General features: G+C 51.9%; 1 protein-coding gene and 1 long non-coding RNA gene across 11 annotated transcripts in view; one reads left to right on the top strand and one right to left on the bottom strand.

Moving 5' to 3' along the window:
- Positions 1-14607, bottom strand: part of LOC109502540 — a 112205-nt gene that overhangs the window by 2250 nt on the left and 95348 nt on the right. For both annotated transcript variants that reach the window (XR_006582886.1, XR_006582887.1), the window contains exon 2: positions 13529-13703. This is a non-coding gene — a long non-coding RNA (uncharacterized LOC109502540). The remainder of the gene's footprint in view (positions 1-13528; positions 13704-14607) is intronic.
- Positions 1-14607, top strand: part of SYT6 (synaptotagmin 6) — a 60320-nt gene that overhangs the window by 20075 nt on the left and 25638 nt on the right. The window lies entirely within an intron of this gene.

Below are 14607 nucleotides of genomic sequence, written 5' to 3'. Positions count from 1 at the left end.
GCCCTGTGCAAAAATGTTGTGGAGAAGTGGAGAAGAGAAATCAGAGTCAGAAAAGGAAAGTTTTAGGCTAGGCCTCGATGGCAGTGAGGGTAGGGTGTGCCAAAAAGTGGGGGTAACAGAGGTAGGGGAGTGTGTTTCTTTATTTTCTCCAGATTGGGGGAAGGATCCAGAAAGAACTTCTCTCACATCAGATTGTTGTTTGTTTGTTTTTTTTCCCTTCGTGCCAGACTACTTGTGTAATTAACTATATACCGGGCACCAGCTTAGCATTGGGAATTCGATGACTTAAACTCCAGTCCTGTCCTCAAAGCCTCATAGTCTGATGGGGGAGGCAGCTCTGCCATCCCAAGGGACGTGCAGGTCCTCACTAACCCAGCATGTTGAGGAAGGCTCGCCTGCTGGAATGCAGTTGCCTCTCACCAGAAAAGAGTTCAGTTGTATCCCCTTCTCACGCCCACGTACTCAAGTCAAATGAGATCCAAGGGTAGCCACAAAAGGCCTTTTCAAGTAGAGCTAAAGAATCAGCGAAATTGATCCACAGTGACTCATTAAATCACCGTGGGATGAAGCCTCCCCAAGGCTCATTGACCGGCTGTTCGATGCAGCTCGCACCTTGGCTCTCAGGCCCACGGGGCCATCCCGGCTGGAAGGTGGGCGGGACAAGAGGGAAGCATGATGAATCTTCCTCTGCTCAACGTACCTTCAGGGATCCCTCACAGAACTTATGTGGGTCCAAGAACAACTGAAAGGGCAAATAGAGGCCTTGCTTTCAAGGAACTTATCGCTTGCTGAGTGAAGGAAGGTGTCAGAGCAAGTCGATGTAATCAAAAGAACACAATAGTTTGAAGTGATTATGGAGGGCGGGTGATTGGGATGAGGGTACGGTCGGCAGAAGTTGGGAGCAAAAGCTGAGCTTTGGGGACACTCACAGTCACAGAGGAGGAGGCCAGCAAAGGGCAGGAATCAGGAGGAGACCCAAGAGAAAAGAGGACTGAGGAAGCAAGGGGAAGGACACTCGGGCAGGGATCTATCCCCACTGTCCACGAGGCACCGAGCGCGGTCCAGGGCCCTGGGACTGCACTGCTAAACAAAGTCCTTGCTCTCAAGGTGATTACACTCGGGTTGGGGGACACAAATGGGTAGGTGAGGCAAACAGTACGTCAGAAGGATACTGTGGAGAAAGCAAAGCGGGGAAGTATTGTGGGGAGGGCGGTCTGAAGAAAGGATTGTGGGTGGGGGAAGAAGGGGGGGACAGGCTGGTCAGGAGAGACCTCCCCGAGAGGCGCCCTCTGAGTAGATCCGAACGATGACCAGGAGAGAGCCATGCAGATATCTGGAAGAAGAGAGGTCCAGGCAGAGAGCAAGGCAAATGCAAGGAACCTGAGATGGGAGGGTGCCTGGCTTGGTCAGAGAGCAGTCAGGGGGCCAGTGTGGCTGAAGCGAAGTGGGCGGGGAGGGAGTGGAGCAAAAGACGAAAGGAGAGGAGTAAAGGGGTGGGAAAGCTTAATGGGGCTCCACAGTCACACATTTTTAACTATCCCTGTGGCTGGCAGGTCCGGCACAGACTATACAACCAGGGCGAAGACAGAGAAATCAGTGGGGAGGCCAGTGCCGTAAAAAAGAGACAGCGGTGGCTTGCGCAAGGATGGTGGAGACCTAAGACCTGGCTTGACTCTGCATATATTGTAAAAGCGGAACTGGCAGGCAGTATTTGCTGGCAGATTGGGCATAGGGTTTGGGGTATGGGGAAAGAGAAGAATCAAGGTTTTCAGCTTGAGCAGCTCGGGAGGGACTCACCATTCACAGAGTTGGGGAATCCTGGAGGAAGGATCCATTTGGAGAGAAGATCAGAGGCTCAGGTTTGCACACATTATATTCCCAGATATATGTCCCGGATACTTCTGGGACATCCAAACGGAGTTGTTGGATAGGAACTTGGATATAGAGCCTAGGGTCCAGAGAGAGGCCTTGGCTAAAGAAATAAATGTAGGGGCACCTGGGTGGCTCAGTCGGTTGAGTTTCGGACTCTTAATTTCGGGCTCAGGTCATGATCCCACAGTTCATGGATCAAGCCCCATGTCAGGCTCTGCACTGACAGCACGGAGCCTGCTTGGGCTTCTTTCCCTCCCTCTCTCTCTACCCCTCTCCTGCTATCTCTGTCTCTCTCAAAATTAATTAATTAATTAAAAAAATAAATGTAGGAGAAGTCAGCATATAAATGGCGTTAAAAGCCATGAGAGTAGTTGCGATCCCACGTTTAGAGACCCACGTTTAGACTGAGCCTTGGGACTGCCCTCTCTCGTTGTGGGGACTGGGAGGAAAAATCAGCAAAGATGACGGACCCCTAAGGGCCGGTGAGGTAGGAGGAAAAGCGGGGAAGAGCGGTACCCTGGGAAACAGAGAAAGTGTTTCCAGGATGAGAGGGAAAGACCAACGGTATCAGGTGGGCCCAGTAAGAGACACCCTGAGGCCTTCCCGGTTTTCCCAACATCACGTGACAAGAGCCCATCTGGGGAAGAGGTCACGTGTGGAAGATTGGGACATGGGATGTACCGTTTTAGGGGAATTTTCCAGAGCGACTGGCCCTCCCAATGTGATTTAAAGGACTAAGAAGGTTTGGCAGTGTGTCGTCAGGCTGGCTCCAGGCATGGGTCATGCCTTGGGGAAGGCCAGGCTGGGATGGCGGGCGTGGTGAGAGGTGTCAGCCCATGCAGGGCAACTCGGGCCAAAATAAAACACTCCATCAGGAGTTTGCGACAAAGGCTCAGTATCCCTAGAATTCTGCCTTAAATTCCCAGGTGTCTGGACTCTTGCAGGCAGGACGAAGCCAGGCTAGAAGCAGAGAGGGAGAGCTTCCAAAAAGAGGCCCACGGGGCAATTTGGGGTCACAGAGAAGGCACGGGAAGTATGAGGGAGCAAGCCTTGGCCTGGGCTGCCTGCCCAAACCGCGAAGACTGCTCCCCAAGCCGTTCTGCTGGAGATGCTCTGAATAATGTATGAAGCCGTCATCCCTGCTCGCTGTTTCAGCGGCCAGGGCCCCAAGTGAGCCCTCCAGGCTGCCTGACCTGCGCCTGGGTCAGAGGTCACCGGGGTCGAGAGGGGCTGCAAGGCTCCCTTGTTTGAATGCTGCTCCCTGGGACTGCTAATGTTCATTTACCCCCACACTCCCTTGGGCCTGGCCCCATTATCCTTACTCTTCTCTGGAATGCTGAGCCCCAAGCTCTCGACCCGCACTCCCTCCCTCGGGCAGGTACGCAGAAATGTCCAGACCTCGCTCCTGCGTGCCAGTGCAGAGGACAGCTGGGTGGGGTCTTTCCTTTGCTCTCCTCCATGAAGAAGGGAGGAGAGGCAGGGCCTGGCCTCCTCCCTGGAAGGACGTCTTGATCAGATGAGGGCATCAGAGCCAGGTGCAACGTTTCCAGCTCAGAGCCAGGACCGCAGCCCTACCCTCCGAGCTCATGTCGGGAGGACACTGGAAGGGCGTGCACCCAGGGGTCTTCCATGCTCAGAGCTCAGATCCTGAGAATGTGGCTCACCCTTCTAGGTCCCAGGTTCTGAGGCCAATAAGGCTGAGGCTTTCCTAGACAAGGACTGCTGAAAATCCATCAGGAGCCCAGCCAGGGGAAGAGGTGGGGCGTGGGGTCCGAGCTCCATTGCACAGGCAGCGTGCTGGGGAGACGGCACACACTCCCAGAGCAGCAGCAGGGCCCTGCATGCCCGTCAGTGCTCCAGGTCTGCGAGTTCTTCCAGCAGAGGTGCTGGGCGCGCACTGCCCCTTCCACACCCCCTCACTTGAGCCAGCTGGGACCAGGAGCCGTTCTCGGGTACATGGGGTTGAAGGTTTCCCCTGTGGTGCTGTGAAACAAAGCTAATTGGTCCAGACAGGGCCCTGACCTGGCTGTAAGCAGAGTTGCTCAATAACCGCTTCACTGGCCTTGGGTATTCTTTCTTGGTAAGAGAGCCTTCCCCGAGGCTTCAGAGGATACGGCCTTAAGAGGCTGCCAGAGGCTCAGAACGGTGGAGCTCACCCTTGATAAATTCCTAGCATCCAGACAGCCCCGCTGCCCACTCTGCTTCCTGCAGAGCCCAGCTCCCACTGGCAACTGGACTGGAGCCTTGCTCTGCCTCCCTCCTCCGCTCGCGGCTTCACCCCTGCCCTGCCACAGCCCCTTGTGCACTTCATTAGTATGCTGCGCATCTCAATAGTATAAATATCTAATCTTTGCCTTACACGAGAATGAATGGGAAATCATTAGGCAGCGAGCTCATGCATCAACCAAAATCTATTCCGCTAACACTGGAGCACTTTCTGCGCTTCCCCCACCTTGCCGCACAGAGCATATGCACGGGTCTTGTCGCTTCTATCACCTGATAACCCACAGTGACATTTTCTCCTGGAGAGAGATTATTTGGTCACAAGGGAAGCAACAGCCAAACCTTCCCTCTGGACACTGTCAAGGACATTCAGACTCCAGAATTCGTTCAGGAGGAAGGGACTGTACTGGGTCCTCTAGATCGGCATAAGTGCAGAGACTGGGGTCACTGGATGTAACCATGAGCAGAATAGCAACCACCTTGGGAGAACTGGGGCAGCCTCTGAGGGGTTTCTGTGGACCACAGTGCTAGCACTTCATGTTCTCATGGACTTGGGGAAGGTCAGAGTTGGAAAGGGCCTCAGAGATGACCTATCTGGCCTCATGTCCTCTTCCTCCAGATGATCAAGTCATGAGCAGAGAGGTCATGCTTGTCTGGGGTGGCTCGGTGAGTCCATGCAAATCTGGACCCCAAACCCAAGATCTCATCCTGCGCTCTGGCTACTGCCTTTTATGGGGAATTCTCTTGCCCTGGTTTCTGTTACTCACTCGTCATCTCTCCCCTTCCCTTCCAAAGTCATTGCCTACTGGCTGTCTTCATTCTATGCCTGTGAGTCTCTGAATCCTGCAAGGAAGAGGGTCAAGAGATGACCAGGAGTCCAAGGCATGAAGTGTCAAAGGGCACATGGCAAAGACCACGTTCTCACTGCCCATAGTTAGCCTCTTGCTTGGAAGAGACTTCTAGTCTCCACTGAGACTGGAAATAGGGCAAACCAACAAGCAATGTCAGCACAAAAACCAAGGAGGAAAGAGAGGCCATTTATCACAGTGCCTGAGACCCAAAGTCAACTAAGCCCGACTTCAAAGCCTCCCCATTGCACATAAATATTTATCCTTTGGAGGAGGAAGGAGGCAGGGCTAGCCGTAGGGGGTCTAGGTCAACCTTGTCCAGTTGCTAGCGTGTTTCTAGGGTATTTTAGCATCAGCAACTATGTAGAAATATGTGGCCTCTCCAGCAGACAGCATTCCCCACCCTCCCTCCCCCGCAAAGCCCGTGCCCATCTGGCCCCCATTCACCCTCATCGGTTGTCCCTGTAGGCACATTTTCCTCTTATGTCTGAGTTGACACCTACTCATTCTCCATGAATATTCAATGCCTTCCTCTCTGGACAAAGTCTCTGAGACCTTGAGGGTCTCTCTAGGGCTGTAGCGAAACTTGGGATTGAGAGTTTCTGGCACAGTCCACTTGGCCTAGAGACAAGGACTCAAAGCAGGGAGAGCACCCCGGGCACAGCCTGGCGTTCAGGGAGTGCACCAGCATCCCTGACTATGACACTGGTTTCTCTGGGAGGTAATTTATATTGTGATCAGAAAGCATGTGTTTGAGTCTGTGCAGTGGGGTCGAGGCGCCAGGAGAAGGGATGGAAGAACAGGGCTCAGATTACTGTCTGTGGGGAGTCCGATTACAGGTGTAAGCGGGCATCAGCTAGGGCTTCTCTGGCTCTTATGTGCCAGGCTCCGGGTGACAAAGCTTACCTTTCATCCTCACCACGTCCCTGCAGGGTGGATACTGCTGTTGTCCCCAGTTTTCAGGAGGGGAAACTCAGGCAACCTGCTCAAGAGCAAAAAGCCAGGGAGATACAGAGCCAGGAGCCAAACCCAGGTGACTTGTCCGTACTGTATGTGCCCCAGTCCTCCCCTCTGCTGCCTCTCAGGAGCTGGCTAGGGAGGGCTGTCCCCAAGGTCCTGCGTCTTCGGGGATGGGGAAGCAGATGTCCTCCCTTTCACTCTAATTTCCTGCCTCTTCTGAAATGTCCTCCTCTCTGCCTCTGGTAGCTCTTCCTTCACTGACCCAGTCATGGGACATAAGCCCGGTCCACCCATCCCCAGGCGAAACAAAGTGAATAGCCACACTTTGGTTGGAGGTTTGCTGTCATGGGAACTGTATCTCTCCCCCCACCACCCAGTGGAGAACCCGGCAAAACCCTGTGGACTGCTGGTGAGCACCTGCTCTGAGGGCCTCTCCCACCAAGCCTCCATAGACTGCCAGCTCCCGTCCTTCTCTGGGCTCCTCTCCACCTTCCTCAGCTTCCAAGACTCAAAGCACAAACAAATAAACAAAGGCCCTCTTTAAATTGCCCTGGGCAATTAGTTCTCTCCAGCATCTATGCCTGGGCCGGATTCCAGCTCCATCTTCGAACATTCAAAACCGTCAGAGTATTCAGTTGAGTAATGATGGACCATCTTCTCCAAGAGCAATGGAAGCCTGAGACTGGTTTATTGCCTTTCCCAGGCTCCACCCTCCAGAGAAGGCAATTGTGGTTTTCAGTAGCGTTTGCTTTCTCTTGTTACCTAACAACTGCTGTGGCCACTGGCATTCTGTGAGCCCATAAAATGGCATGTGGGGCCCTCCTTGTGTATGCGGGAAGAAGTCCCTCCTTAGCGGGCTAGGCGGAGGGACCACCAAGATAGGAAAGGGGAAGACACCGTCCATCTCAGCCTTCTCAGTTCTGCCAGTGGGTTGAGCTCTTCCCACCAAGGGAGGTGCCACACTGGTATATGTCTTGGATGGGGTCTCAGCCAGGAAGGATACGGGCTGTTAGGAGACCATAGATGAGTGTTGAGAAAAGAAAGGATGCCACTCCCCAGAAATGGGCAGAGAGTTGCCAGGGGAAACCCCAGGGATGGGCCTGCGAGGCTGTCCCAGCCCTTCAGGGCTAGAGCCCAACGATTAAAGACTCCAAAAGCATTCTACCTGCAAGCCTTTTGCATTGTCTGTGGTTATTTCCATTGAACTCTTAGTATTTAGAGAAGTTCCTATAGGCCATTTCAGGGATGCTGTGGGAACCAGGAGTAGACAAGATTTGGGTCTGCACTTGAATTAGAGCTTTATTTTTAAAATGTTTAATTAAGTTTATTTATTTATTTGACAGAGAGAGCAAGCAAGGTAGGGGCAGAGCAAGAGAAAGGAGAGAGAGAATCCTAAGCAGGGTCTGCATCATCAGCACAGAGCCCAATGTGGGGCTCGAACTCACGAACTGTGAGATCATGACCTTAGCCAAAATCAAGAGTCGGACGCCCAACCAACTGAGCTTTAATGAGAGTGCACAGGCAGAACTCGAGGGGGCAGCTAGACCCAGAAAAAAAACCTGGAAGAAGGGGGAACTCAGAGGGAACTAAGGGAGCTTCAGTCCCTCCCCGCCTGGCAAGTCCTCTCCAGAGCCCCTTTCTTTGAATAAGGGAGTCCTGTCTTTGTGGGGCAGGATGGGGAGAGATTGTTCCTCCCACCCCCTAGAAGAGCACTGCGTGGGGCTCCTTCCCTAGGGGGCTGAGTGAGTCCATTCCTCCCGAGAGCCTTTGGCTGACTCACGTCTTGGTAGTGACACATTGGACCGTGTGCTAGGAACAGTCCAACATCCAGAGAGAGAAAACAGCTCTGGTAGTGTATCTTGCAAACATGATGAGCATTGCCCTTCTTGAGAAGCTGGGGACAGGCTGGCTTTGTGATTTGAGGCACCTGCTGGAAAACGCTTCCCCCCGCATCGCAGAAACCATCTCTGGCTGAGTCACCACCTGCCCCAAGGTCCCCGCTGAAGTGACACTCGGAGGAGCCCCCCCTACCACGTCCTCAAATGTATCATCAGATGCATCAGATTAATCATGCGTCAGATTAGCTGCAAGTTAGCAGAAAGTGGAAGAGCAGGAAGGAAGGCCATAGAACAGCTGAGTTTTGAGAGCCTCGAGGGCCGCGGGGAAAGGGGGTGTGATTCGGCAAGTTGTCCTGGGAGGGCAGACCCTGGACAGACAGTTTGAAGGTAGGGGTTAGGGCTCCAGGGTGTCTTTTAAGGGGGAGAAACAGGGGCACTACCGCCTTGCTTCTGGGCCTTTTTGGTAGGTCTGAGGAAAAAAAGAGGCCAGGGGAAAAGGCAGGCAGCGAGCGCCTTTGTAATTCCAATTCCTGCTGACAGGACCTTTTTTTTTTTTAATATATATTAGTAAATCCTATCCAAGTCTGGGCAGACACGCAGCTGTCTTTAGGGAGTGAGTGTTTCCTAAGGAAAAATAATCACCCAACACTATTTGGGCGCTGTTTACCAGAGAAACTCTGGCGGAACAGTTGTTTCTTCTTGCGTGAGATGGGAAGGAGATTCTCAGCAGTGTCCTGCCGCCTCCAGTGTGGCCAGCTGGTATCAGCAGGGGCCTCCCTGGGCCCGACCACAGCAGGCAGCCCTGCACACACACACACACACACACACACACACACATACACACACACACACACAGTGTGGGTCCCCGACACGAGCTTGTTTGATTAGCTTTTTGTCATTTCCCCTCCTCAGAGGGCTCCAGCTGCCCTAAGAAACTCCCTTTGGAAAAGAATATTCTGGGGAAGACCTTGGGTCCTAAAGATTATGCAGCTTACGAATCAATGCCCATACGAGTGCTTATAATAAGCCCACAACTGCTCCAGGTTGTGTCTCACACAAGTCGAGAAAAGAGGATAAGATTATTTCTTGGTTTCACTCGTGGGGAAGCTGAGGATAAGGGGGTACAGCTGTTTTAAGGCCACACAGTCAGCTCGGGGCTGTCGGGCAGGCCCCACGAGGCATTTAGCAGATATGGTGTCAGCCCTCAAAGACTTGCAGGTAAGCAGGACTTGGAGTCGGGAGATCAAGGCTTGAATCCTCCTGCCTCTGCTGTGTGGCCTCAGATGGATCATGTCCCCTCTCTGTTTCCTCATTAGTAAAATTGCAAAACAACCTGTGTTTCACAAGGTTGCTGTGGGGCTGTGTTAAGTATCAATGAGAAAGGACCTTCACAGCTTCTTGCCATAGGTGATTGCTCCTGATGCCAACAGCAATAATACCTAACATGCTTATAAAGCACTTTCCAAGTTTATGACCACATTCCAAGTTCATGACCCAGTAAGAAATCAGTATTTCTATTTTATAGATGAGGCAAACTGAGGAAATTTCTGGAATCACATTTTTTAAACTTTTTTTTTTTAATTTCTAAAACAACGTTTATTTATTTTGAGAGAGAGAGAGAGAGAACATGAGCAGGGGAGGGGCAGAGAGAGAGGAAGACAGAGCATCCCAAGCAGGCTCTGAGCTGTCAGCGCAGAGCCCAACGTGGGGCTCGATCCCACGAACTGTGAGATCATGACCTGAGCCAAAATCCAGAGTCGGATGCTCAACCGACTGAGCCACCCACACATGGCTTTAGCACAGAAAACCAAAACAGATCCTTTTCTTTAAAAGGCGTATGGCTGTAATATATTTCATCCTTCCTTGCCTCAAGGCAAATTATTACAGTTGTGTTTTAGATATTTTGGAAAATACAGAAAGCCGCGCAAAACAGAAATACTGTTCACCATAAGCCCATTGTCCTGAGATAACCGCCGTTACTATTTTGATGATCTCCAAAGTCCTCCTGTTGCTGAGAAAAAATCACATGGATGCGGCAGAGACTCAGACAGTGCTGATGCATTGACTAGACGAGGCCTGGAAGTTCTGGGGTTAAGTGATTCTGGAAGAATGCTGGAAGGAAGGGAAGGATGTGTGTGGAGAAGAAGAGGAAGGGGATGGTTAGACGTGTAGGTCCGAGGCTCAGAGGTGGAGTAGTCAAGCCAGACTCACTGGTCTGGTGGGCCCCAGGCCTGCCTTCTCACCAGAGACCACGGCCACTCCTTATCTATTATTAGCCAACCCTGAGCACCCTGAGGTGTGAGCAGGAGGAGGGGCTGCTGGTCACGAGGCTGACACATCCCTGGAGGGTTCTGGGGAGACTTAGAACCTCACAGTGAACTGCTGACCTTCCTATGGGGGATCCCAGGAAGCTCCTCCGTGGGCAGTGCAGCAGGGACAGCTTCTACTAAGGCCTGCCTCCAGATGTGGCAGGTGTGAGGTCTGGTATGGGTCCATTCCCCTACCCAGGAAGCATCAGGCCGCTCTGAGAAAGCAGGACGGCTGTGGGAGTCTTCCACCATGTCGGACTGGGTGCCATCCAGCTAGACCCTCTTCACCAGTCCCTGGGTCCAGACCATACATGGTGCAGGTGCCCCGGGCACGGGCCCGTCTTGTCATTAATAATAATGTTACTGACAGGTCTTGCTTGCCTTTATATGGCACTATTGGATTTAAAGAGCTTTTTGCACACATTGTCTCATTTAATCCTCAGCAAGTCTTGGTAGGGGCATTATCCTAAGTCTGCAGATAAAGCAAATTAAGCTAAGAGAGACAAAGTGAACTGTCTGAAGTTTGCACCCTGAGTAGCAGAAACTTTCATTTATTTTTGTCTGTTACTTTGTGTTGCTCCCAAACGGATTTAGCTAGCTCCTAAGACCTATACCGTGATTAAAACTAAGTTTAAAACATCATACAAATATAGCAAAAGGATCCATGAAGGACAGTCAAATGAAGTTCAGAGAAGCCTCTACACAGCACAGCAGGTCCTGCTGTCCACCGTCCAGAGTAGGCACACATTTGACCTGGAGTGTTCTAGCAGCTAATGCAAAGAGGGAAACATAGTCCCAGAATTCTGTGTCCGTGAAAACAGACCAGGTGCTTGGGGGAAAGCAAAGCTATCCCTGGCCCTAGCACAGGAAAGAATAATGAACATCATGGGGGCTGTTCAAAGCGTGGCCTTCGAATTCCAAAACGGTAGCCCTGTAGGCCTCAGTTTCTTCATCTGCAAAGTGGGGGTAATCATAAGACCTAGTTTTGACTAAATTTGTTTTGACAAATGAGATGCTCTTTAAAAGATTGATGACAATGATTAACTGGGGGCGCCTGGGTGGCTCAGTCGAGCGTCCGACTCTTGATTTTGGCTCAGGTCATGATCTCATGGTTTGGTTCATGGATTTGAGCCCTGCATAGGGCTCTGCACTGACAGCTCAGAGTCTGCTTGGGATTCTCTGTCTCCCTGTCTCTCTGCCCGTCCCCTGCTTGCGCTCGCTCGCGCGCTCTCTCTCTCTCTCTCTCTCAAAAATAAATACACATTAAGAAAAAAAAAAGAAAAGAGTAACTGAGATAATATATGTAAAGCTCTGTCACTCACTACTTAATCAGGAATCCAGAAGCATTTGGGGGAATCCCAAACATTGGGTAATGAGTGTGACGAATTTGATCCCTATGGCGACCTTTCGGAAAATCAAGCTGGTTTGACTTGGTGATTAAGAGGGTGTGTGGGTTCAAGCCACATGCACCTGCTCTTTAGTTGATATCTCTGGTTTATATCTCTGTGACTCTCTCTGTGCTTGCTTCCTCACCTGTAAAATGTGGGTAAGAATAATTCCTATTCCATAAACACACAGAGGGCTTAGCCAGTGCCCAGAGCATGGCAAGCTCTCAGTGAATGCTGGCTATGGGTAGTGGGTTGACTGTTTTTCCTTGTAATCATCCTTAACTGTGGTAGAGGTAGGCAGTCCCTGGCATCTGGGGATTTCGACTTTCTTCCTGCCACCCATTGGTCTCGTTTGTTTGTATGTCCCTTGTAGCTCGTAACCCTTAGCCCTTAACCGGCATCCAGTAGGTACTCAATTTATACACGTGGGGTGAAATTGGAAAGTGAGAGAAAGGGGTTCCAAAGTGGTCTAGGAATTGGGGAACTCCCTCTAGTGTCACCTGGGCCACACAGCCTTTCAAAGCCTTGTTTCCCTGATCTGTAGAATGAGAAGAGATCTTTGTAATATCTAAGGCCTCCCGAGCTCTTACACTGATTACCACAGAGAGGGCTTTACTCTGAAACTACTCACTGCAGAAGGTGCTTGGTCGGGAATCCTTTAAAGAGACCCAGCTCCCACCCTAGTCTTGAAGAAGGCACAGGGCTAGGGGAGTGGCTGGGCGCTCTGCAGAGCCAGGGGCCATGTGGACGTCCGTGAACATGGGTTCTGTCAGTTCCTGTTGCCTGGCCTGGAGGTCAGGGGCCTGGGTCTGCCTGGGAACACACTGTTTCCACTCTCGTTTGGGGCCTCCCCCCTTGAGGAAGAGTGGCTTCTGCCGACAGGACAGGAGATGCTCTGTGTGGTGTAAGAGGAAAGGCAGATGGGAGTCGGGTAGGGAGGAAGGGTAAGAAGGAAGCATTGGCGGCTGGATTCCTTCTGCAGTGGAGCCGAGGCCCCCACCAGCCGTGGCTCTGTTACACGAGCAGGTGGGAGCCTGGGCTCCCCGGATCCCCACTCTCCAAGTTGCCTCCCAGCCCAAGCCTCATGCTGTTTTTGCCCACTCCGCACTTGGTGCCTAGAAGGGAGGAAACACCCATGAGTGTCACCTGCTCATGGGTGGGAGACATTAGCTGGCTCTGGTGGAACAAGCGGCCTATAATTTGTGGAGTTACAATAATGGAGCTAATTTGGTGTTTCATCATTGTACTCCTGGGTGAGCCGAGGGGGAAGAGAGGCCTGGGGCCTGGTTCAGAACAACCACCAGCGCAGAGCTCCGTGGGCATCTTTAGGGGCCTCAGAGACGTGCTCCCTGGTCCCTCGGCCTCCTCCCTGCTACCTGATTCTCCTTCCAGTGATGCATTGTCAGAATGCAGCTTGAAGATGTCAGAAGCCAACCCCAGTCAGCTGCCAGAGACAGCTCCACGGCAGGACAAAGCAGAAAGGGGTTTGAAAGTGTGTGGAAATGCTTGAAGAGTCGGCCTGCAGCGGGTAAAGTGCACACAGGCATTCAGCCGCACAGTTAATCCCGTTCTATGATGAGAAGGCAAAGTCACCCGGTACAATGCTTTCATTTTACAGCTGAGGAAACCGCAGCTCAGGGAGCCACAGTGACTCACCCTCGATCATTCTGCTGGTTAGCATCAGGGTTGGGATTTGAACCCAAGCTTCCTGGCTCTAAGTTCATCCCAGTGCTGGGGATACCCAAGCTGGAACCTGCAGCCTGAGAAGACCTACGAGATGTCTTCCCCAACCCTGCTTGTTGAAGGTGCTTATGGGTGGGGAAGCCCAGGCTGGGATACAGGATAAAGGCCACCTACAAACCAGCACAGCTTTCTGTGGGCCCTGGAGCCAGGAGCTGGTCTCTAAAAGCCAGGCTAAAAGAAGCCCTCACTGTCGCCCTCCACCCTGGAACATGGCGGCCCTCCTTCTTCTCTTGCTGACCCAGACATTCAGGGGGCACACCTAGCCCTTCAGGCCACCAGGTGGGTTTTGGTCAGCCTGCCCAGAGGCTGCAGGGCTGGGAAGTGAGGTTTACAGACTGCATGCTTACCTCATGTGCGTCGTGGTTTTTCTACTAGCAGCTGGTAGTTCTACTGTGTGGTCTCCTCATACGCCTCCAACTCAGGGACTCAGAGCAGCTGCCCTATAGGAACTCACCCTGAGGATGGCTGATGCTCACGGTCAGACAAGGTCAGAGAAGTTCAATGACTTTCACAGTCATGCAGCTGGAAAACAGAAGAGCGGGGACTTGAACCCAAGGTTCTGCCCCAAACCCCATGTATTCCCCCCTCCCCCACCCCCACCAGGGCTGTTTATAGGAATTCTCTTGAAACAGACTAGTGATTCCCTCCCTTCTCGTTGGATGAAGAGCCAAGACCCCAGCTTCCCACCAGACCCCCAGTTGAGAGTTCTTTGTTGATTATTGTGGGTCTCCATGAGGAGCATTAAAATGCCTGGAAGCTTTAGAAGACCAAGGAAACTGAATTTCTTGGCTTTGGAGAAGAGAATTCAGTGAAAATTGAGATAATCTTCCAGACTTTGAAGGTGTAATGTCTGCATCATGGTGAAATAGTAGGTGGGAACTGGGAAGGAAGGGCATACATGGATTGGACATCAGGAGAATTTCCTGAGTTCCAGGATGGTGGACCACTGGGAAAAGTATGAGTGATATTTTCAAAAGAGGGCTCCATTGTTCATTTTAGTGTCGTCCTGTTTAGAAGCTAGGACTGGATGAGTTGACCAATCACTTGTGGTTTCTCTTGCTGCCTAGAGACATGTGATTGGGGTTGTCTTCCTTACATCTGCAAAGATTCCTCATCAAGGGGATGGATCCCCACATAGGACACCTGCAACTCTCCCAAGAAGCCCACAGGGACTGCAAACCACCACTGACCCCCCCCCCCCAAAACCTAAGGAAGCAAGAAAATGAAAGTGAAGAAAATACCTCCCATTCTGCAGGAGACAAACTTCTTCATATAAAGGTTTCCCCCCACCCCCACCCCTTCCACCAGTCTTGGTGTCTGCACCCTGAGAAGCTCAGGTGGGAAGATCTGTGCAGAGAGCGTGTAGGGTCCTTGCATGGAGACCAGAACTTCCGGCCCAGGGGTTCTGCCTACACTGGCCCAGCTT

This window comes from Felis catus, chromosome C1 (genome assembly GCF_018350175.1).
Source record: "Felis catus isolate Fca126 chromosome C1, F.catus_Fca126_mat1.0, whole genome shotgun sequence".
In the NCBI taxonomy this organism is placed as follows: Eukaryota; Metazoa; Chordata; class Mammalia; order Carnivora; family Felidae; genus Felis; species Felis catus.
Note: the sequence above shows the minus strand (reverse complement) of the source record. Positions and strands in the feature narration are given on the sequence as shown.